Raw genomic sequence first — 23,309 nt, forward strand, 5'->3', positions numbered from 1 at the left:
TATTTTGGGAGGAAAGGTAGTGTAATATTTATGACAGAAGTGGAGGTGGGTGGGGACGAAGGTGAAATCTTTCCATTTGAGGCATCTCCTATTGTCTAGAGGCACCAAGAGTTTCAACCAAAAATACATAGTGAAATTTAACCTCTTTGCTCTCAAAAAAGCAAAGCAGATCTCAGCATTTCCTTTCAATTCTGAACTATCCTGAGGGCAAGTCTCCTGTCAACAATCTTCAGTGTGGTTGCTGTGTTTTTACGCAAATGAGTGAAATGTACAGAAGGTAGTTCTCTTGTCATAAACAGGATTTACTTTTCAAGAAAAATGTCCATTTAAAACAAAGAATCTGAGAAGAGTTCAGAGAACATGCTGTTGAATCTTGTGAAATTCAAAGAAATAATCAGAATGTTTTAGATTCTTTTAAAGATTAATAAAGTCTATGTAAATGTAATATGTTATTAACCACAATTGATAGAAAAATTATTATTAGATAAAGCTAACATGTTAGAAAGTGTTTTAGTTCTAGAAATTTCATTACTTTAGAAGTGGAATCAGGATAATTTCTTGAAACCTGCAAGTCTTGTCCATTCCTATGTGATAAAATTATTGGACTTAATTTTGCAAAAAACTATACTTCCAAATTGAAAATCATTTATAAATTATCTGAGAAGTATCCTCAGATTTTATATTATATGATATGTAATGTTGACCTATAAGGTCTAATTTCTGCATATAAAATACACAGTGTGAAAAAAAATTTCAAAGTAATTTCAAAATAATTTAACTTTTTATGTGTATTTTATTTTCCATCAGGAGGCTCTGCAGACATCTTACTCTGCCTTTGCTTTCCTTTTTACTTAGAAAGCAGAGCCTCTCTCATTTCAATATCGCCCAATCCCCTATCCTATCTTAACCTTCATGACTCATACTTTCTCTTGTTACTTGTTCTTCTCTTATTGTCTCCTTACCCCTTGTTTTATGCTTCAAACATTAAAGTAACTACTTTGACAATATTAGAAAATCCACAGAAAAAGGAGTATTAGTAGGAAGTAAGTGGTGAGCATTTCAAAACGGAATCTCCGTTTGAGGATGAGAGAGAGACTCAGAGCACTTATACCTTAATAAATATATGTGCCAGACAAACTTAATACTTTAAAATGAAGAATAAGTAAAACAGAACATTTGGTCAAATCATAAAATTAACTTAAACAATAGTCAGAAGAGGTTACTTAACTAATAACTTCTGACCATAAAAGATTAAGGGCTTCACATTCCATTTTTTAAATTATCTTTTCTTTTATTCTGAGGGAAAAAGTATAGGGAGATGCCATATACATACCTTAGAAAAGCATAAATAGCCTGGTATATATCTGAGGAGCTGAAATTCCAGTTTTGCATTGTGAAATATGATATATGGCTGTATATAAATATGTGTCTGATATCTTTAAACCATTTTTTGAGAAGAGGGAAATAGGAATAGAGAAATAAATATTTCTTTACACTACATAAACACATATTTTAATTAGCCTAAAATCATTGACATTTTCTATTTTATTGTTTGTGTTCTTAATTGATCAAGATAAAGGATATGAGCTGAAGAGAATTACAGGAAGAAGATGGAGTGAAAAATTTCCTTCATGCAGAAGACAGTGCAATATTAAGAAATTGGACTAGACTGTTAAAGTCTAAATTCATTATTTTATTTATGATTGAATATTCCAAAAGTTTCTGATGTTGATTTCTTGTACTATGATATATTTTTTCTCTTTTATTCAGAGCAGATATGATCTCTCTGAGGGTGGACTTTTCTGAGAAGGAGTTTGGGGATGTCTAAGAATACAGGAAGTAGGAAATAACTTTTCTGCCCAGGACTTATAATGTGGTAATGTGGTCTAAATAGAACTAAATAGAACTCTAAATATTTTTTACATCCTCCTTGTGGTGGACATGAGCTTGGTCCTGCTATGAAGAGATTCATCAGAGTCTGGATTCAACACACTGGGCCTGCAGGATATGAAAAAGAGAAAATTCTAGTAATTCTGTTATAATATTCACTTGGTTATCTATAAGTATTCTGTGAAGTCTTGTTAAAAGCTGAAACCCACTCTTCACTCTGCTATACTGATGTGGCAAAGCCTCCCCCACACTCTCAATGGAATAAAAAAGAAATGGAGAGAAATAGTGCCAACAAAGAAGCATCAACATCAACCTGAGGAACACCATCAATCATATATAAGATATAATCACCAGACGAGGATCTAGATATCATGGGAACTGTGTGACATGTATCCAGAGATGGAGCAGAAGTGACTCAACTCTGTGGAACTGTTACTAATATATACAGAGAGAAATCATGGTGCTAGGGAAGATCTGAATCTGTAGACTAAGCTAAAAGATATCTTGGATAATGTCTGTTTTGTCCAACACTGTAGCTCAGTTACTAGAGTGATACCTTATGTATAACACATAAAATCCATATTTTTGAATTAATTCTCAAGGAAATAAAAAAATAAATGGGCTGTGAATTGAAATTTTAGGCACATACTGGTGAGGGAGAATAGCCATAACTGCTATAAAGGAAACTATAGTTTTCATGATTCTTTGTTTCCTCTGAAGCTGAACACAATTCTGAATGAATAATATTGGATTCTGCCAAAGATTGCTTCAGCTAAATAAATAGATAATGTAGTCTGTTGGTGATATTTACATACAAATAGAGACATTTCTATTTTATTGGAAATATAATCTCTTGTGGTGGTAAAGTCTATCATTCCACCTTCTGCGAAGTTATGATTATTATTCTAGATTTAAATATTGTGATCTGTCTCAGAAGATTTACAACAATACTTCAGTCTAAACTATAGTCTGACGCCCTATCAAAAGGATTCCCCATTACAGATTAAATGTTTGTATTTCTCTTTTGCAATAACAAAAGTCCACTTCTAATCACAGGATGCAACATGGATAAGGAAATGTAGGTTTTCCCAAAGTCAGCTTAACAATTATTCAAGGAACATAATTGACCTTGGAAATGGAATATAGCAAAAGCTTTTGTGTTTGTAGGTTCACAATGTAAACGAACCTTGTATTCAAGATTTGATCCCAGGAAATCTTGTGTTATTAGTGACTCCGGGATGCTACATTTGATGAAACTAGAACCAATTCTTCTTCAGTGCTCTTCAGTTTAATTGGCACTTCCAGGAGATTTCACTGCATGTAATTTGAAAACCAATATCTTAAACTCTAAGCTTGAGAACCCATAGGAGGGAAAAACCTTGTTCAAATTTATTATTGAAGAAGGGGGATATTTTTACTTGAAGAAAATATGGTAGTTTAGACAAAGGCTTGGCAGTCTAAATGAGCATTATTTGTAGAACTGTTTGGGTCTTGTCTTTAGGACTCAGACTATGCGTCTATGGTCAATGACATACAGAGTATGTATGCATGTATGTATGTATATACAGTATGTTATATTATGCTCTGAATCAAATTCTCTCCATTCGGTGGGGCAAAAAACAGATTTATAAATATTTGAAATTGGTAGTATTTCCTAATAAAATGGAATATGGGTTTCTAAGTAACTAATTAGAATAGATTCTCTTTGTTCAAGAATTTCCTTAGATTTGTTGCTGAATTTGGGCTTGAGTTTTATTTGAAAAATAAAATTCTTTTCAATTTAAATATGAGAAGTGTTCATTAAATATATGATGAATTCCTGTTTGCAAAATTAATCTTATATAAATGTACAATAAATTTTAAAATAATGTGCACCACATAATACACTGAAGTTTATTTTTAGAGTAAAATGCTTATCTGATAATTATATAAATAGATGAACTATACAGTAAATTATAATATTCTACCTTTTATGAAGGCAAAAAGAAAAATTAGAATAATCAAAGTTATGCATTTACATCGCAAGTGATATTTAGTTGTCATGTAATATGTCAGTGCAAATAATTAAAGTGATATTACCGATGAAAAATATATTTTAGTATTGCTTCTGTAATTATTCCATATAAAAGAACAATAGAGTTAATAAAATAACAAGTTTCTTAAAGGAATGAATTTAAAGGGATGCTACGGTTTGTAGCACTCACTATAACCTGTTGATGCAGCCTATCCTAAAGTCTCTGGTAAAGATTTGAAATTTAGTTCTCAAACTATCACTCTCATAGATTAACAGCCTCATACATATCATCATGACGGCACTTGAAGCTGTCTGCTAATTAAAAGATCAATTATTTTTGTGGTTCATCCTCTACCTCTCCCTACCATCGCCATGACTGACTAGTGGATGTCTGTTTTGTGTTACCCGTGTTTGCTTTTAAAAGTCAGAAGCATTCTTCTTCAGTCCGTTATTCAATCAGTTGGACTCTGATAAGAACCTTTTACTTCCTCTGGGTTTTTCTCTGTGTGAAAAGTTCTGAGCTCATGGAATGTTAGAACACATTTGAGCTCCCATTGTCATCCCATACTAGGAATAAAACTAACTTAGAAGAATATAATAATTACAGATATGATCAGCATAGGAGAAAATGTGTATATTTTTAATAGAGTTTTCAAAGGAGAATCTATGTTAGCTTCATTTCCTAACAGGGCCTCTCTGTAGCCTTCTTTGTCCTCCAAAGTCTCTCATGTGTATACATACTAGCTGGTGATATAGTCTGAACAAGGAAGGATTTTGCCATATCTGGGAAACCTATTTTCTTTCCATGTCATAATCATGCTGTATTTGATCATTTCTTCAAAATTCAGAAAAATATAAATAGACTTTGCTCTTAATGTCTGTCTTGGTTTCTTAAGGCTGCTGTAACAAATTGCTGCAAGCTGGAAAGTTTGAAATACCAGGAATTTTTTCTTTCACAGTTTGGGAGAAATTTAAAAATCAAGGTGTCAACAGGGTCATATTCGGTCTAAAACGTTGCCTCTTAGTTGCCTTCGTTGCCTCTTAGCTTCTGGCAGGTGATAATGATCCTACTTTCCTTTGGTTTGTAGATGTATTCTTCCAATCTCTGTCTCTGTTCTCCTGTGTCTTCTGTGTCTGTGTGGAGATTCCTCTCTCCATCTAAGAATACCAACGTTGCATTTAGATTTACCCTAATGCAGTCTAATCTCTTCTTAAATTCATTATGTTTGCAAAGACCTTATTTTCAAACAATGCCTGATTTGCAGGTCCTGGAAGTTAGGACTTCAACATAACTATTTAGAGACACAATTCTAACCACTTACACAGTATTTTAATTAAAAAAAGCATAAATATCACACAGAGATGATCAATTAGTACAGTAACATTGTATAAAAGTAAAATAAAATTGTAATTTTAGCAAATTTTAACAATTATAACATTGCATAAGAGTAAAGTAAAATTAAAAAAAAGTTTGCAAGTTTTTTTCTTTTGAAGTTGAAAACAATTCCTGATTTTTGTATGCCTTTGTTTAGGTTTCTTTGTATCCTTCACTAATTCATCCCTAAATTTATCAATAAAAGTGAAAAAGTCTTGATGCACTCAAACACAAAGTGAAATCAAGAAGGTTTCCAGAATGGTGAAGGATATGAAATTTTACTCTACCTGCAAGCTTATAAGTTAGCCAGTCTGTTGCATGGCTGTTGGGATAAACCACAGACCTCTGGCATCAGACACAAAGAACTGTTTTATTACTCACAGCAACAGAAATAGCTAAGGGGTAAGTAAGTATTTTTTACCTTATTACTGAGCTCCTATTTCCACAAGGTGTTACAAGGATGACACTTCCATACACAATGGAGTGTGTTACGCCTTTGGATATCTAAAGTTTAGAGAGCCTGTATTTTATATAATAGACAGTAAGCATGTCTGCCCTTTGTTCTGGAAGGAGTTATTGTCTTTCAAGGCTATGTGTAAAGAAAACATTTCCAAGGAGATTGTCCGGGATAAAACATCAGTGCTTTGTTAACAAAACCCACGAAAGACCCATAGAAAATTATATCCCAACATTTTTTATTATTGCTTTGTTTTGTTCACTTACTTGTGTTTTGTTCTTGTTTTCCCTTGAAGATATTTCTTCCAGAAATTCTTCTTTAGGACAACAGGATAATTTTGCTTTTGTGAATTTATCGTCGTATTCTTCCTGGGTAGTATTACCTTTACCCTTCTTTCATGTTCAGCCTCCAATTTCTGACTTCCCATTGTTGCCAATCCTTACATTTCTGGCAATATTTAACCGACTAAATCCTATCAATAAATAAGGCACTGGAAAACTAGTCAAGTCACCATGGCAGAGGCAGGGGATGTGAATTGGGTTACTACTCTATTGTGCTAGTATCTTATATTACAGAACTAATTCAGTGGGTGATCTTTCAATTAGTTTCCATATGTCTCCCCCCACCCCCAGTTTTTGTCTTAAATCCAGTTCTAGTATTCTTAAAACAAATTAGGAAAGTAGCTCATGAGTGGTATCTCTTTTAATTTTTGTTTTCAGTGTAGACTTGTATTAACTTTTCATTTTGTTGGTGTGCTATTCCTACCCTTCCCCTGGAGTTTAGAGCTATCCATTTCTACTTCTCCAGAGAAAGAGTTATATAGTAATCATTTTATTACCTAAAAGTCAGCTTGTGTATTATCAATATTCCTAAAAGTCCTGAAGGGGTTCAGATGTTTTTATAGAAGCTTTTGAAAAAGTTTTTAAGTGAAAACAAAGAATGAAGCAATGAAGCAATGAAGCCCTTTTTGTTGTTGTTATTGTTACAGGCTTTGCAGAATTACAAATTACCTTGTATAATATTATACTGGGAGTGCTCAATCATTAACGCCTTTAGAACAGCCGTCAACTAATGATAGGACTATGTGAATAAGTACCTCAGTTCTCTTGGAACAAACCTCGGATGAATGTTCTATACAAGATCTCAAATTAATATTCTCTGTTGGATTAAGCTCTAGATATATTCAATGGTAGCTACCTTGAAAATAAATAATTAACTTGCTGTCCACCCCCTATTTTTCAGTCTCTATTCATGTTTTATTCATCTCTAAAATAAGTCACTTTATTTAGTATTTTTGTGTCAGGTACTGTCTCTGGAAAACTCCAGTGGTACATATTAGTCTATCTTGTTCCCTTATCACCTCAAATCCACTATTTCCTACTTCTACAACAAGTAGAACTATCTTTTGAGTTTTTCATCTTAAATTTATATTTACAGCTGAAACCAAGTTGTTAAGGGATTGCATATTTCAACCAACTCATACACATATACATATATATGTTCTCAAAAACTCATATGTATATTATATATGGACAACTCTATTCTCTCCTTCTGTTGTCTTCCCCCTCGCCCAGTTTTCATTTAAATTCCAGCTAAAACAATGAATCCTGGAACACTGAAAAATAAAATTAAATTTAAAAAATTCCAGCTACGTAAAATACAGTGCAATATTAGTTTTAGGTGTAAAATTTAGTGATTGATCAGTTACATACAACACCTGGTATTCATCACAATTGCCCTCCTAATACCATCACCTGTTTAACCCATCCCCTCATCCACCTCCCCTACAGTAACCTCACTTTGTTCTTTATAGTTAAGAATATGTTTTATGGTTTGCATCTCTCTTTTCTGCCCTATGTTCATTTGTTTTGTTTCTTAAATTCCACATATGAGTAAAATCATATAGTATATGTCTTTCTCTCACTGACTTATTTGCTTAACATAATACTCTCTTTCTCTGCCCACATCATTGCAAATGGCAAGACTTCATTCTTTTTGATGGCAGAGGAATATTCCAGTCTGTGGGCATGTGTGTGCGTGCATGTGTGCGCACCACATCTTTATCTACTAATCAGCTGATGGGCATTCGGGTTCTTCTATAATTTGGCTATTGTTGATAATGCTACTATACACACTGGAATTCATGTATCCCTCAAATCAGTATCTTTGAATCCTTTGGGTAAATACCTACTAGTGCAATGGCTGAGTCATACGATAGCTCTTTTTTTTAACTTTTTGAGGAAACTCCATGCTGTTTTCCAGAGTGGTTTGCACTCCTACCAGCATTGTAAAAGGGTTCCCCTTTCTTTGCATCCTTGCCAGCATCTATTGTTTCCTGTGTTGTTAATTTCAGCCATTCTGACAGCTGTGAGTTGGTATCTAATTGTAGTTTTGATCTGTATTTTCCTAATATGAGGGAGGTTGAACATCTTCTCATGTATCCATCAATCATCTGTATGTCTTCTTTGGAAAAATGTCTATTCATGTCTTCTGCCCATTTCTTAACTTGATTGTTTTTTTTGGGGGGGGTGTTGAGTTTTCTAAGTTCTTTATAGATTTGGGGTATTAACCCTTTATCAGATATGTCATTTGCACATATCTTCTTTCATTCTGTAGGTTGCCTTTTAGTTTTGATGATTTTTTTTCCATTGCTCTGCAGAAGCTTTTTACTTTGATAAAGTCCCAATAGTTCACTTTGCTTTTGTTTCCCTTGCCTCAGGAGGCATATCTAGTAAGATGTTGCTATGGCTGATGTCAAAGAGGTTATTCCCTATGTTCTCCTCCAGCATTTTAATGGTCTCCTATGTCAAATTTAGGTCTTAAATCCATTTTGAATTTGTTTTTGTGTCTGGTGCAAGAGAGTGGTCCAGTTTCATTCTTTTGCATGTTGCTTTCCAGTTTTTCGAACATCATTTATTGAAGAGACTGTCTTTTTTTCCGTTGGATACTTTTTCCACTTTGTTGGAGATTAGTTGACCATATAGTTGAAGGTCCATTTCTGGCTTTTCTATTCTGTTCCATTGATCCATGTGTCTGTTTTGGTGCCAAGTATCATACCATCTTGATCATTATAGCTTTGTAATACAACTTGAAGTACAGAATTTTAATGTCTCCAACTTTGTTTTTCTTTTTCAGGATTGCTTTGACTAGTTGGGTTCTTTTATAGTTCATACATATTTTGAGATTGTTTGTTCTAGGTCTGTGAAAAATGCTGCTGATATTTTCATAAGAATTGCTTTAAATGTGTAGATTGCTTTGGGTAGTATAGTATTTTTTCAAAATCTTTTTAAAAGATTTTATTTTTTTTAATTTTTTATTTTTTATAAACATATATTTTTATCCCCAGGTGTACAGGTTTGTGAATCACCAGGTTTACACACTTCACAACACTCATCAGAGCACATACCCTCCCCAATGTCCATAACTCCACCTCTCTTCTTTCAACTCCCCTCCCCCCAGCAAGACTCAGTTTCTTTTGTAAAGATTAAGAGTCACTTATGGTTTGTCTCCCTTCCAATCCCATCTTGTTTCATTTATTCTTCTCCTACCTCCTTAACCACCCATGTTGCATCTCCACTTCCTCGTATCAGGGAGATCATATGATAGTTGTCTTTCTTAGCTTGACTTATTTCGCTAAGCATGATACCCTCTAGTTCCATCCACGTTGTCGCAAATGGCAAGATTTCATTTCTTTTGATGGCTGCATAGTATTCCATTGTGTATATATACCACATCTTCTTTATCCATTTTAACAATACTTGTTCTTCCAATCTTCGAGCATGGAATGTTTTTCATCTCTTTGTGTCATCCTCAATTTCTTTCATCTTTATTTTATAGTTTTCAGAATACAAATATTTAACCTGTTTAGTTAGATTTATTCCTAGGTATCTTATGGGTTTGGGTGCAATTGTAAAGGGGATGGATTCCTTGAAATTTCTGTATGTTGATTTTATATCCTGCAACTTTTTCAGAATTTTTGTATCAGTTCTAACAATTTTTTGGTGGAGCCTTTTGGGTTTTCTATATAGAGTATTATGTCATCTACATATAGTGAAAGTTGAACTTTTTCCTTGCTGATTTGGATGATTTTATTTATTTTTGTTATCTGATTGTTGTGGCTAGGACCTCTAGTACTATGTTAAGTAACAGAGGTGAGAGTAGACATCATGTCTTAGGTCTTAACCATAAAGGACAAGCTCTCAATTTTTCCAAATTGAGGATGTTAGCTCTGGATTTCTTTCTTTTTTTTAAATATTTTATTTATTTATTTGACAGAGACAGATCACAAGTAGGCAGAGAGAGAGGAGGAGGAAGCAGGCTCCCTGCTGAGCAGAGAGCCCGATGCGGGACTCGATCCCAGGACCCTGAGATCATGACCTGAGCCGAAGGCAGAGGCTTTAACCCACTGAGCCACCCAGGTGCCCCAGCTCTGGATTTCTCATATATGGCCTTTATGATATTGAGGTATGTTCCCTCTAACCCTACTCTGTTGAGGTTTTTTATTATCATGAATTGGATGTTATACTTTGTCAAATGCTTCTTCTGATTTTATGGAAAGCATCATATGGTTCTTACCTTTTCTTACTATGGTATATCATGTTGATTGATATGTGAATATTGAACAACTCTTATAGCCCAGGAATAAATCCCACTTGATTGTGGTAAATGATTCTTTTACTATACTGTTGGATTTAATTTGCTAGCATTTTATTGAGGTGTTTTTTTTTCCCCTTTTTTGAGAGGGTTGGGGAGCAGAAGGAGAGGGAAAAATAATCCTAAGTAGGCAACCAGTCCAGTTCAAAGTCCAATGCAGGGCTTGATCTCAGGACCATGTGATCATGACCTGAGCCTAAATCAAGAGTTGGAGGCTTAACTGACTCTGCAGCAGGTGCCCCTTATTGAAAATTTTTGCATCCATGTTCATAAGGGATATTGGTCTGCAGTTCTTTTTTTTTAGTAGTCTGTCTGGTTTTAGTAGCTGGGTAATTCTTGCCTCATGGAATTAATTTGGAAGGTTTCTCTTTTTGCCTTGTCCTTTGCCATATGCTCTGTGAAGAAAACCTCTGAGCAATTTTAAAATGATAAGTAATAAAACTTACTGCAGGGAATATATGAACAGCCTTTATGTAATATACTCAAAAAGTTTTCTGTATATGTTATGGAATAGATAGGATTGAGTCTATATTGAAATATTTTATTTATATTCTAGCATATTAATAAGTCTAACCTTCTTCTTATATGACTTCATATGACTTATATGACTTTAGGATTTCCTACTTTGGTAGTTATAGCAATAAAATATATTAAGTAAAGAAAACTGTTGTATGTTTTCTTAGTATTTAGTTATTCTGCAAATAAAACTCAAAGGATTTCAGAATATAAACACTTTCTTAAAAACTTAAAAGAGTCTCTGGGAAGTCATTATATTTTGTAGAAGTGAAAGGAGAAACAACATTTTTAAGTATGCTTTGTTCCTAAATATCAATGAATATTCTTGAAACTCTATTACATCAATTATAAAGATAGAAATCAAAATGAAATATCAAATAATATAACATATTGATAAATGTTCTTATAAAAATAACCAACATATCACAAAATGAAAGATTTTCTTAATTATTTCATAAACATTTATTTGATATTGATAATAGTAAATTTGAAATCCAATAAGATTAATGTCAGTAGAGTTTAGTTATATTAATCTGTTCAGCAAATCATTTTCAAAATATTAAAAATTCTTAGAAGTTGTAAAAACTTATGTTTTATTTCTTTGAAGCTGTGGAATTCACTCAACATATATTTGTTGAATGATTATAATGAATCAAACACTTTTCAGAGTCTATTTTATTCAGTTTTTGATAACTGCTGTAATAAACTATGTAAAGTGCACCTTTGAGTTTCCTTATGTTAAACTGAAAAGGCCTTTGTCTATCAAATGTTCTGGAATAATTTTCAGTGTTCACATGAGTGCAGGGAAAAAAGTCTTTATAGCATGTTTGAGGTATAAATTGATTCAAAATTTGAAAATGAAATATGACAACATATATTCAAATCTTTATAAATTAGTTATATCCTTTGGGATAGCACTTCCTTTATTATAAATTTATCCTAAGCAAATAGTCTTTGGTATGTGCATATTTATATGTAGAATATACTCTGAATCATTATTTATAATATTGACAAAACAAGTAATCTTAAAGTTTAATAATTGACCACCAGGCAAATAAAGATTGGTAATAGCAGAATACTCTATAGTTATTAAAAATCTATTTTGGTGTATTTTTGATGAGAACACTGAATATATATGGGGAAGAAAATATTCCATATTGTTAAAAATAAAGTCTTTGCATAAAAATACTTTGTAAAAAGTAGAATATAAACACCAAAATGTAACAGTATTCATTTCTGAATACTATTTAAATGTTTGTTTCTTAAAATATATTTGGAGTATTTTTGGAGAACTCATATGCTCTATGATGAGTTTAAATTACTTTTGATATCAGATTTAATATCATGGGAAATAACATATAGAATTTAAATTATGTTGTTCAAGATTAAAGAAAATTTGGTTGCTACAGTTTATGATACAGTAGTAGCTAACATTTATTGTAAATTCATTGTGGGCAAATAACTTCATTAATAAATTTTACAGGTTCATAATCTTATAAAATATGTCATGTTCTTATTCCTTTTTTACAAGTGAAAAATATAAGGCTTAAAGATATTAAATCAAATATAATAATACTTTAACTTTGTTTTAAATAAAATCATTTTTAGAATAAACTATGCCATATGTAAAAATTCCAATATTGGATTCCAATGGAGAGTTGTATTTGTTTTTTTTCAGTTGTTATTATTTGACTTCTCAAATTGACCCTAAGTCAACTTTATCAACTGGTCAATAATTACTTCTTATCTCCAAATTTCATGTTTCCAACTGTTTTTTTTCTTAAATGTTCTACACCCAGTGTGGAGCTCAATGAAAGTCTTGAACTCATGACCTTGAGATCAAGACCTGTGCTGAAAACAAGAGTTAGATGTTCAACTCACTGAGCCACCTGGGCACCCCTCATTTTTCCAACTAACTTAAAATACTGATAAAAAAGCTAAAATAATTGTTTCACATAGTCAAATTTGCATAAATTCCAATTTTATATTCCGGCATTAAATGCCATCCTGTAATTTTTAACTAGATATCAACAAACCACATCTAGTGATAATACTCAACTAAAATTCATCACTTTTCTTGTGTTATATTTATCTTGTTTATTTGAATGATATTTTTTTCCCCAACAGACATTACTTAAAAACCTGAAATCTCTGGATATAATTTTTAGCCTAATATACTACAATATGTTTTAAATACTCTGATTTTTTTAACATCAGAATTTTCTGCAACAAACTCAAAAGTGAGTGTACCTTTATAAGTTAAAATAGAGCATTTTATCATTACTTATATTTAAACTTATTTATTTATTTTTACCCATGAATTATTTTTTTACCCTCTTTCTCTCTTTCTTGTTTTATGTGAATATAGTTGGCATACAGTGTTATATTAGGTGTAGAACTTGGTGATTTGACAAGTTCGAACATTATGCTCTGTTCACCACAAGTATAGCTACCATCTATCCCATTACATCATTATTACAATATCATTGACTATATTCCTTATGCTGTGCCTTTATGTCCTTGATACATTTATTCTGTAACTAGAGGCCTATCTCTTCCTCTCCCCCTCATCCATTTTGCCCATCCCCTCATTCCCCCTCTCCACTCCTCTCTAGCAACCATCAGTTTCTGTATCTATGAGTTCTCTGTATTTATGGGTCTGATGCTATTTATTTTTATTTTATCTTTTTACTTATTCACTTTTTTTTTAGATCTAACTTATGAAATAGGATTATTTGATATTTATCTTTCTCAGTCTAAGTTATTTAACTTAGTGTAATGTCCTCTAGGTCCATCCATATATTTAAATTTAACATCTCTTTAATGCCTCTTGCAAGACATTAATTAATTAATTAATTATTTTTTCCCCAAATGGTACTTCTTCATCTAAATTAATCTGAGGGAAAGGAGTTACTCTCATTTGTTTTCAGTACAGTAGATAGCCAATAAGGGGTTAATATCAGTAAATGGACTTTCCCTGTGAAGGACTATTTTCCTACTTAATAAAAATAGATAACAACAAATGACCAGTATTTCTGCAATGTTTTTTAAAAGTCCCTGAGGAAATCAGGGATAGTTTTGAGCATGTAATTCACATTAAGGCAATCATATATATAATTTCCTTGCATTTTACAAGAAAGGAACTTAAAGTCTTACCAAGCATTGGTACAAAGTTTCTTTTATAAATGGAAGATAATCTCAAGTTTACTGTGTTATGTTGGTGGTGTCAATGTTCTGGTGGACAGTTTTTCTCTCCTTCGTTTGTTTCTCAATGTTACAATTTCCCTATGTGATCTAGTGGAAGGATCAGAGTCTGCAACTTAGGGTTTGATTTTTAACTTTCTGCGGTCTCTTCCAAGGCATCTGAGAAGTATTTCCTCAGATATTCATTTTCCTCTCTCAAGAAACTGCCATTTTCATCCTTATTTGAGTTTATTTAAGTGAGACAATTAAGGATTTTGTCTCCTTTTAACCCTCATCTTTCACACAGCTGAAGAGGGTTTTGCTGTTTTGTTGTTGTTGTTGTTTTTCCTTTCAAGTTTTCTCTTAGATGGTTCACAGGACATAATGATTTGGGAGCCATGAACAAACACTTACTTCTGAACCATCTCTAGAATACCAAATAAAATATAGTATAACATCATATTTTACAATTTAGAGACCATAAAACTAAGTATAGACTGGTTTCTGACCTCTTAATCCTTACATGGAGAAGCTCCAATAAAAAAAAAATCAGTCTAATACAAATGACTAACAGACACATGAAAAAATCATTAAGCATCAGGGAGATTCAAATCAATACCACATTGAGATACCACCTTGCACCAGTTAGAATGGCCAAAATTAACAAGACAATAAACAACAAGTGCTGGAGAGGATGTGGAGAAAGGGGAAACCTGTTACACTGTTGGTGGGAATGCAAGGTGGTGCACCCACTTTGGAAAACAGTGTGGAGATCCCTTAAGAAATTAAAAATAGAGCTACTCTATGACCCTGCAATTGCACTGCTGGGTATTTACCCCAAAGAAATAGACATAGTGAACAGAAGGACCAACTGTACCCCAATGTTCATAGCAGTGGTGGCCACAGTTGCCAAACTATGGAAAGAGCCAAGATGCCCTTCCACAGACAAATGGATAAAGAAGATATGGTCCATATATACAGTGGCTTATTATGCCTCCATCAGAAAGGATGATTATCCAAGTTTTGTATCAACATGGGCAGGACTGGAAGAGATTATGCTGAGTGAAATAAGTCAAGCAGAGAGAGTCAATTTTAGCATATGGTTTCACTTACTTGTGAAACATACTTGTGGCATATAAGGAATAATATGGAGGACATTGGGAGAAGAAGAGGAGAAGTGAGTTGGGGGAAAACAGAGGGGGAGACAAATTATGAGAGACTGTGGACTCTGAGGAACGAACTGAGGGATTTGGAGGGGGGGTGGTGGGAGGGTGGGTGAGCCTGGTGGTGGATATTATAGAGGGCATGCATTGCATGGAGTAGTGGGTGTGGTGCATTAATAGTGAATTCTGGAACACTGAAGAGAAATAAAATAAAATAAAATAAAATAAAATAAAATAAAATAAAATGAAAAAAATCAGTCTAGTCCAAAAATGTAAATAAAATATGAAGAAAAAAGGAAAAATGCATTTTTTTGAAAAAGTGGGAAAGCTAAGAATATCTCAGTAACAAGCTCTCATGTATAGTCTGTGATCACTCTTTAGATGTTGAGAACTGAAGAAATGGAAACAGTTCAATCTCCAAGCAGAGCATACCTGAAGCCTCACCATTTGCTTACCATAAGGTTTTCCATTCCCCTGACAGTCTTTGAGTCTCTACCAAATGCAAGTGATGGTGACCGACTCCCTTGCTATAGCTATCTCTGAATGTCTGAAGAAATAGCCTGCTTGTTCTCATTGGGAGTGTTCTTCACATATTCCCACAGAAGGAGATGAAGGTAAGACACCAAGGACCTTGATAATTTGCAAATTCCATCCTTGTACTGTAACCCTCTCCACTTATTTTTGATATGTGTATTGCTTCAAATCTTGCTAAGATTGCACCAAATTTTGTAGGAAATTGTATCATACACTTAGATATTTTTTTAAGAAATATGATCTTTTCCACTGATTAAAAGTTCTTCATATAGAAAAAAATGAGGGGGACATCCACCAGATAGAAGTCAGGTGTCTTACTCAGTACCTAAAAATATCAGATTTGGAGGATATGTGAACATAATCCATGATCTGCCCCATACCCTGCAGCACCTTCCCAGAAATTGTTTTGGAATCCACAAGGAAATAAACTCTTGTAGTCTGACATAAATGAAACAATAATGCACCTTTGCAAAGAGATTCAGTAGGGCATTTTTATTCTAATGGGACAAATATGATTCATATAATACAGAGGTTGACAAATTTTCTTCTGTAAAAGGAATGCTAGTACATATTTTAGACCTTGAGGACTATATGGTCCTTAATGCCAAGTCCATATAGATATCATATAGATGGCATCTAGTAAATTGTTGAAACTGTCTCCCTAAATATTACCAATACATTGTGTTGACAAGGCAAAGCTGAGTTTACTACTTATCACTAGGAGAGGGAACACTTCTGTGAAGCTTTAGCAATATCTCAGTTGGAGGGAGGTAAATTTGTTGAGAATTGGAAATTCTGGTTGTGGTAAATTTTTCAATGTGAGACCTTGATTAGATTAAGATTGGTAATGATGATATAACAATCCAGGATTGGGAAAGACAGGAAGGTAGAGTTCTGAAGTGAATAACTGAAAGAATCTTAGGGTCCAACCTGTTGTTTGACGCCTTTCATTGAAGAGTTGATGGGACTTTCAGATCATGTAATGAATAATAGAACTATTTGCCTGGGTGTAAGGGCCCTAGAAAATCAAAAGTATGCTAATAAATATTGTGGAGTATCAACACATATTAATTACTGTAGACAATAAGGTGTCTTTTGCATTCTTAGTGTCCAGGCTAGGTGAGGGGTAGACAGATTGGTTCTCAGAACTCTTGAGGTGGAGCACAGAGCAGCCACAGATAATGAATTATCAAATGAGAGGAATTCTGTGATAATAAAACTATATAGAAACTAAAATTTGAATATTTTATAATCCTCAAGTTACAAAATTTTATTCTTCCTTTGATTATCTGAAAACATTTAAAAACATTAAAAAAAATTCTTAACTTGCAGGCCATACAACAAGCAACTGGATGGAGGTCCCTAATTCACTCTTATTTAGAGGGTCACAGTGAGTATGGTATATATGGAATAGAACATTAAAACAATATTTTTTTAAGTTTAATTTCATTTTTAGAAACTGACATAAAATTTTTCTGATTTGGGAGAAGAAAGAAATGCTCACCTTTTGAATGGAGGTGGTTGAATTTTTTCAGGGGTAACTTTTGTTTTCTATAGTCATTTCCAATCCACTTAAAGGTTATCATTCAATTTGACCATTTTCAGACCACTCACATAGTACAAATTTGTAACAGTGTATATAGGTTTCGGAATATAAATTACTCAGGGAGATACTTATTTTGGGAAGTGAAATAAATCCTGAGATCAGGTTATCTCTTCCATTTGTGTGGCTGGTATAAGAGCTCAACTGTAAGTCTCTGCTTTGGAGTCCACTTTTCTTTTCCAACTTTACAGTTATGTTCCATGCAAACAAGGACTCTGACACCACCATTGGTAATACAACAAAACAGTGCAGCACGTATGTATTAAGATCAGTAAGCTCCGGCCCTACCTGCCATCCTGCTGCCTTTGGCCATGTCTCAAGCCTAGGAGCACATATACCAATGGCTACTCTGCCTTATGAGAGTGGGATCAGGAAAGAGACTTACAAAAGGCACTGAAGACAGCCTATTGGCTATTGTGCAGAGAATTCTAGGAGCTGATATCCAGCGTATGATCTGTAAGTGACATGGATTCTGGATTGCAAGTCCATCATGCAGCTGAAAGTGGAAGTCCCAATTTCCTGTTTAAACCTCTTTTGATATTCACATTATAAAAGTTATGGATCCATTCTTTTGTCAGAGTCTTAGTTTGCCTTTTCTATTTCCCATCTGATTTTCAGCTTCAAAGATATTTTTTTGGAAGTAAAATAACAGCTCTAACTCAACATTTTCATCTTTGGCAGCAGATTATCTTTAATATTGATTATATTTCTAAATAATTAAATACAATAACTTTTTTTCCAAAACTTCCATGTCTGGTTTCAGTTTAATAATATTCATCTTCAGTGTCTTCATACTAGTCATGTCTTCCTACTAGAGAAAATTAGATTGTAGTATATTTTTATAAGGGTAAAATGGCTTTATTATCATTTCCAGTTTACACAGATTAATGTTTTATTTTATTTTTCTCATAAAGATTGAAATTCCAAGTTTGTCTGGTTGATGTAGCAAAGGTAATTATTACCAAGAATATATTGCTTAGAAAAAAATAGCTTTACAATAACTCCCAGTTAACATATTTTTATGTCTCTACTCCACAGCAAGAAACTCTTTTCATTTTAGAGTTTGTAGTGGCTCTGTGAAAGCATGTGAATTTCACTGGAATAAAGAATTCATTCACGTGCATATTGAAAAATAAATATAAGCTTTATAAAACAGCTGGAAATATACAGCTATATGTAGATATAGTAACTGCTTGCTGGCACCCTATATTCTGAAAGCATACGTATATTTTAAAAACTCAACAAAAGGCAAACAAACTTGAAGCCCAAGTGCAAACATACAGAATTTTTATTTTAGGAATCGGTTTTAAATTATGGATATAAAATTGAAAACAAAATGAACCATAGGGGTTTAGGAGAAGATACCTTAAATATAGAAAATTACTGAAGCATTTTTTACCTTGTTATCTTAAGTGTATTTTTAAATTTTTTTTAAAGATCTTAGTTATTTATTTGACAGATCACAAGTAGGCAGAGAGGCAGGCAGAGAAAGAGGAGGAAGCAGGCTCTCTGCTCGCAGGACCTGAGCCAACAGCAGAGGCTTTAACCCACTGAGCCACCCAGGTGCCCATTTACCTTGTTATCTTTTTTTTTTTAATTTTTTATTTTTTATAAACATATATTTTTATCCCCAGGGGTACAGGTCTGTGAATCACCAGGTTTACACACTTCACAGCACTCACCAAAGCACATACCCTCCCCAATGTCCATAATCCCACCCCCTTCTCCCAAACCCCCTCCCCCCAGCAACCCTCAGTTTGTTTTGTGAGGTTAAGAGTCACTTATGGTTTGTCTCCCTCCCAATCCCATCTTGTTTCACTTATTCTTCTCCTACCCACTTAAGCCCCCATGTTGCATCACCACTTCCTCATATCAGGGAGATCATATGATAGTTGTCTTTCTCTGCTTGACTTATTTCGCTAAGCATGGTATGCTCTAGTTCCATCCATGTTGTCGCAAATGGCAAGATTTCATTTCTTTCGATGGCTGCATAGTATTCCATTGTGTATATATACCACATCTTCTTGATCCATTCATCTGTTGATGGACATCTAGGTTCTTTCCATAGTTTGGCTATTGTGGGCATTGCTGCTATAAACATTCAGGTGCATATGCCCCTTTGGATCACTACGTTTGTATCTTTAGGGTAAATACCCAATAGTGCAATTGCTGGGTCATAGGGCAGTTCTATTTTCAACATTTTGAGGAACCTCCATGCTGTTTTCCAGAGTGGCTGCACCAGCTTGCATACCCACCAACAGTGTAGGAGGGTTCCCCTTTCTCCGCATCCTCGCCAGCATCTGTCATTTCCTGACTTGTTGATTTTAGCCATTCTGACTGGTGTGAGGTGATATCTCATTGTGGTTTTGATTTGTATTTCCCTGATGCCGAGTGATATGGAGCACTTTTTCATGTGTCTGTTGGCCATCTGGATGTCTTCTTTGCAGAAATGCCTGTTCATGTCCTCTGCCCATTTCTTGATTGGATTATTTGTTCTTTGGGTGTTGAGTTTGCTAAGTTCTTTATAGATTCTGGACACTAGTCCTTTATCTGATATGTCGTTTGCAAATATCTTCTCCCATTCTGTCAGTTGTCTTTTGATTTTGTTAACTGTTTCCTTTGCTGTGCAAAAGCTTTTGATCTTGATGAAATCCCAATAGTTCATTTTTGCCCTTGCTTCCTTTGCCTTTGGCGTTGTTCCTAGGAAGATGTTATCTTAATAACAGTCCTAACAAGAGCAGAAAAATGTCAAGCCTCAATTAAAAATGCTATAATTGAGATGTAAAACTGACTGGGGAAAAAAAGGAAGACTTTTTAGTTTTACAAATATTAGTACTCTCTCATTATTCTGTTCTTACATTACCTGAAATATTAATAAGTACTTTAAAAATTAAGAGACTATGAGAATATTCTAAGCAGTATGTTTTCTTTATCTACTATGGAATTTACTTTGTATGGCCTACCATTGGAGAAATTTTCATAAACAATAGTGGTTCATCATTTAAGGATATTTGAATCTCTTTCTGAAATCTATTTGATGTGGATCTAATAATACAGTAATATATGAGACATATTTGTTCCATCAATAACTACTAGCTATAAACTCTTCCTGTTTTTATAACCATTAAAAATGCCATTTTGGTCTGCTCTTGCTTCACAGCTTCTGGCTCTCTGCCTTGCTCTTTAGGTTCCAATAATATAAAAATATGTGCATTGTCCTTCGTTTCTTGTCAGTGTAACATTTCTCTCACCATCTCCTTTGCCTGTGTTACTTACCTCCCCATCCTCCTGATTTCCTTTTTATATATTGCTTTTTTCTGTTACCAAGTTACGTTGGTTCATATTTCAATTCTGTCACTAGTTGATCTGTAGTTTTGTACCATTGCAGCTAGAAAATATACTTGGTATGATTTCAATCTTCTTACATTTGTAGTATGTGTTATGTTCCTCTTTTTATTTAAGATTTTATTTAATCTGTCAGAGAGAGAGGGAGAGAAAAACAGCAGAAAGAGGGAGCTAGTCTCCTACTGAGCAAGGAGCCCAAAGTGGGATTCAATTCCAGGATCCTGGGATCATGACCTGAGCCTAAGGCCGATGCTTAACCAACTGAGCCACCCAGGTGTCCCAGTTATGTCTCTTTTTATGTAATTTAGCTAGGGGATTCTTCTGTGCATGCTCGAAGAAAATGTGTATCCTATTTTTCTTAGATGGAACATTTTACATATCTTTTTTAGAACCATGCTTCAGAAAGCATGCTTCAAGTAAAAAATGTTCCTGTGAGGGAAAAACAAAACAAAACAAAAAACCTTTAACTGAAGTTACTCATTTAAAATAGAGCATATAGGAGGGAAGGTCGGTGGGAGGATGGGTGTAACAGGTGAAAGAGATTGAGTACATTTATCATGATGAGATTGACTAATGAGATATAGAATTGTTGAATCACTATATTGTACACCTGAAACTAATAGAACACTGTCTATTAGCTATACTAAAAGTAAAAGAAAAAACTTCATAAAAATAATAAAATAAAATGATAAATCAATGAAACTACACTAAATTAAGCTGCTACTTGATAGAGAGCTGTCATTTATTGCAATGATTTTTGGGTGTGGAGGAAGGGATAATGGTCAAACCAATTTTGTTGTCACCCAGAGTTGTGATTGTGATAACAGAAATGTCTGTTTCTCTCCCAATCTCCCTAGTTTCTGAGTGCAGCAGCTAAATTACCAGCTCCCAGACAAGAAGAACAGAGGAATAGAAAAAAATAGAATAGCAAGAATTCAAAGATAAGTTTTTTGGATAGCATTAAAGTGTTATGTTTTATTTGGCTTATTTTATTTATACAGGAAATCAGGTGGCAGCTTTATTTTTTACCATAATTTGCTAGTATAATGCAAATTGAATAATAAAAATGCAACACAATATTACTAGAATAAATTACATGTAATAGATACTTATACAATAAAATGAAATGTGTATCTAATATAAATATTTAAAGTAAAATATAGTATATTTTATATATAATATAAACAAATGTTCTCAGTTATAAATATAATTTCATGAAGTCCAAGTATCATACATTTTCTGTTACTCCTGGAAAAAAATAGAAGAATTGTTTTGGCAAACTACTTCCTTGTCAATTAAAATACTTTCCTTCATGTAAGTACAACTTATAAGATACTGTCTTCATGAAGTCTTCCCCAAGTTCTTCAGCTTTTAGAAATTCTCTGTGACTCTATAGCCCTGATACATTTTAAAGCGCTCTAACCATAACTGGTTTTCTTTATTTTTTCAATCTATGTCCTCCCCACCATTCTGAAGATTTATTTTTTCGTGACAGCAATACTAGAATATTAAAAATACAAATATATCCTATATATAAAAAATAAAACATGGCCTTAGGGACCATCCACTTCACAGGCAGTCCACTGTTGGTTGTCTTTTTATAGTAATTGATGTGGTGATATCTCTGGCAAGGCTGAAGTCTGAGCTCTTCATCATGTTGTCCTTTGTCACCAGCACTTCCCTGGTGGCCAGGTCTTGGTGTATGCACTTCTTGGAGGCAAGGTACTGCATGCCTCAGGCTACCTGATAGGCACAGGATACCAGGTCCTTGGAGGAGAGTTGCTCTGCTGCATTGTGGCTGATATTGTAACAGTACTCCAGGTCAGGAGGCCTCTGGGCCTGCAGGTACTCCTGTATGTTGTCTTTGGAGGCATACTCCATGATAGTGTACAAAGGACCGTCCTGTGTGCAGGACCCAGCAGGTTGATGGTGTCCTTGTGCTGTCCAATCATCTTCATCATCTCCATTTCTGAGATTAGGTTTGACAGATCTTTCTCTGTTGCATCTGACTTCAACATCTTCACAGACACTTTAGTCAAATGGTTGGATTTGTCTTTGTCCAGCCCAATGGCCTCCTCCAACACCACCTGCCCAAAGTAGGCCTGTCTTAGGGGTCTGCCTAAACTGCCTACAACCAGCCTGTCTCAAGGCAGTTATGAACTCTAGATTATCCTCAAAAACATTAAACCACAAGCTAAAAATTCTCTTCACTAGGTCTCTGTCACAGGTCTAATTTTCTTATCTTTCATCATTTATCTTTTTCCTAATTCTTATTTTCAGTATAATTTATTTTGCTTCCAGGTGTTTCCCCTGTGTTCTGTATGCTATTTCATAGGGAAGAATTATCCTGTCATAAAATTATTTCTTGAGAATTCATTACATCTCTCAGTTAAAATGGGTTCTTTTATGGTATTGATTCATTTGAGTTTTCTCAAAATGGGAAGAATTTTCAAAATGGTGTTTTCCTCAAGGTTCAGAGTATGTCTTAGCCTCATCTTTACTCTTTTTGAAATTCACTTTTCAAATTCTTGTCCCTCTTTTTATCTTTTTAAATTAAAATGTTTTATTTTTACTAT

General features: G+C 33.9%; 1 pseudogene; it reads right to left on the minus strand.

The window, feature by feature from the left end:
* Positions 1-1,919: 1,919 nt before the first annotated feature.
* LOC116575901 lies at positions 1,920-23,007 on the minus strand (annotated as a pseudogene).
* Between the last annotated feature and the right edge of the window lie 302 nt (positions 23,008-23,309).

Source organism: Mustela erminea, chromosome 17 (genome assembly GCF_009829155.1).
Source record: "Mustela erminea isolate mMusErm1 chromosome 17, mMusErm1.Pri, whole genome shotgun sequence".
NCBI classification, from domain to species: Eukaryota; Metazoa; Chordata; class Mammalia; order Carnivora; family Mustelidae; genus Mustela; species Mustela erminea.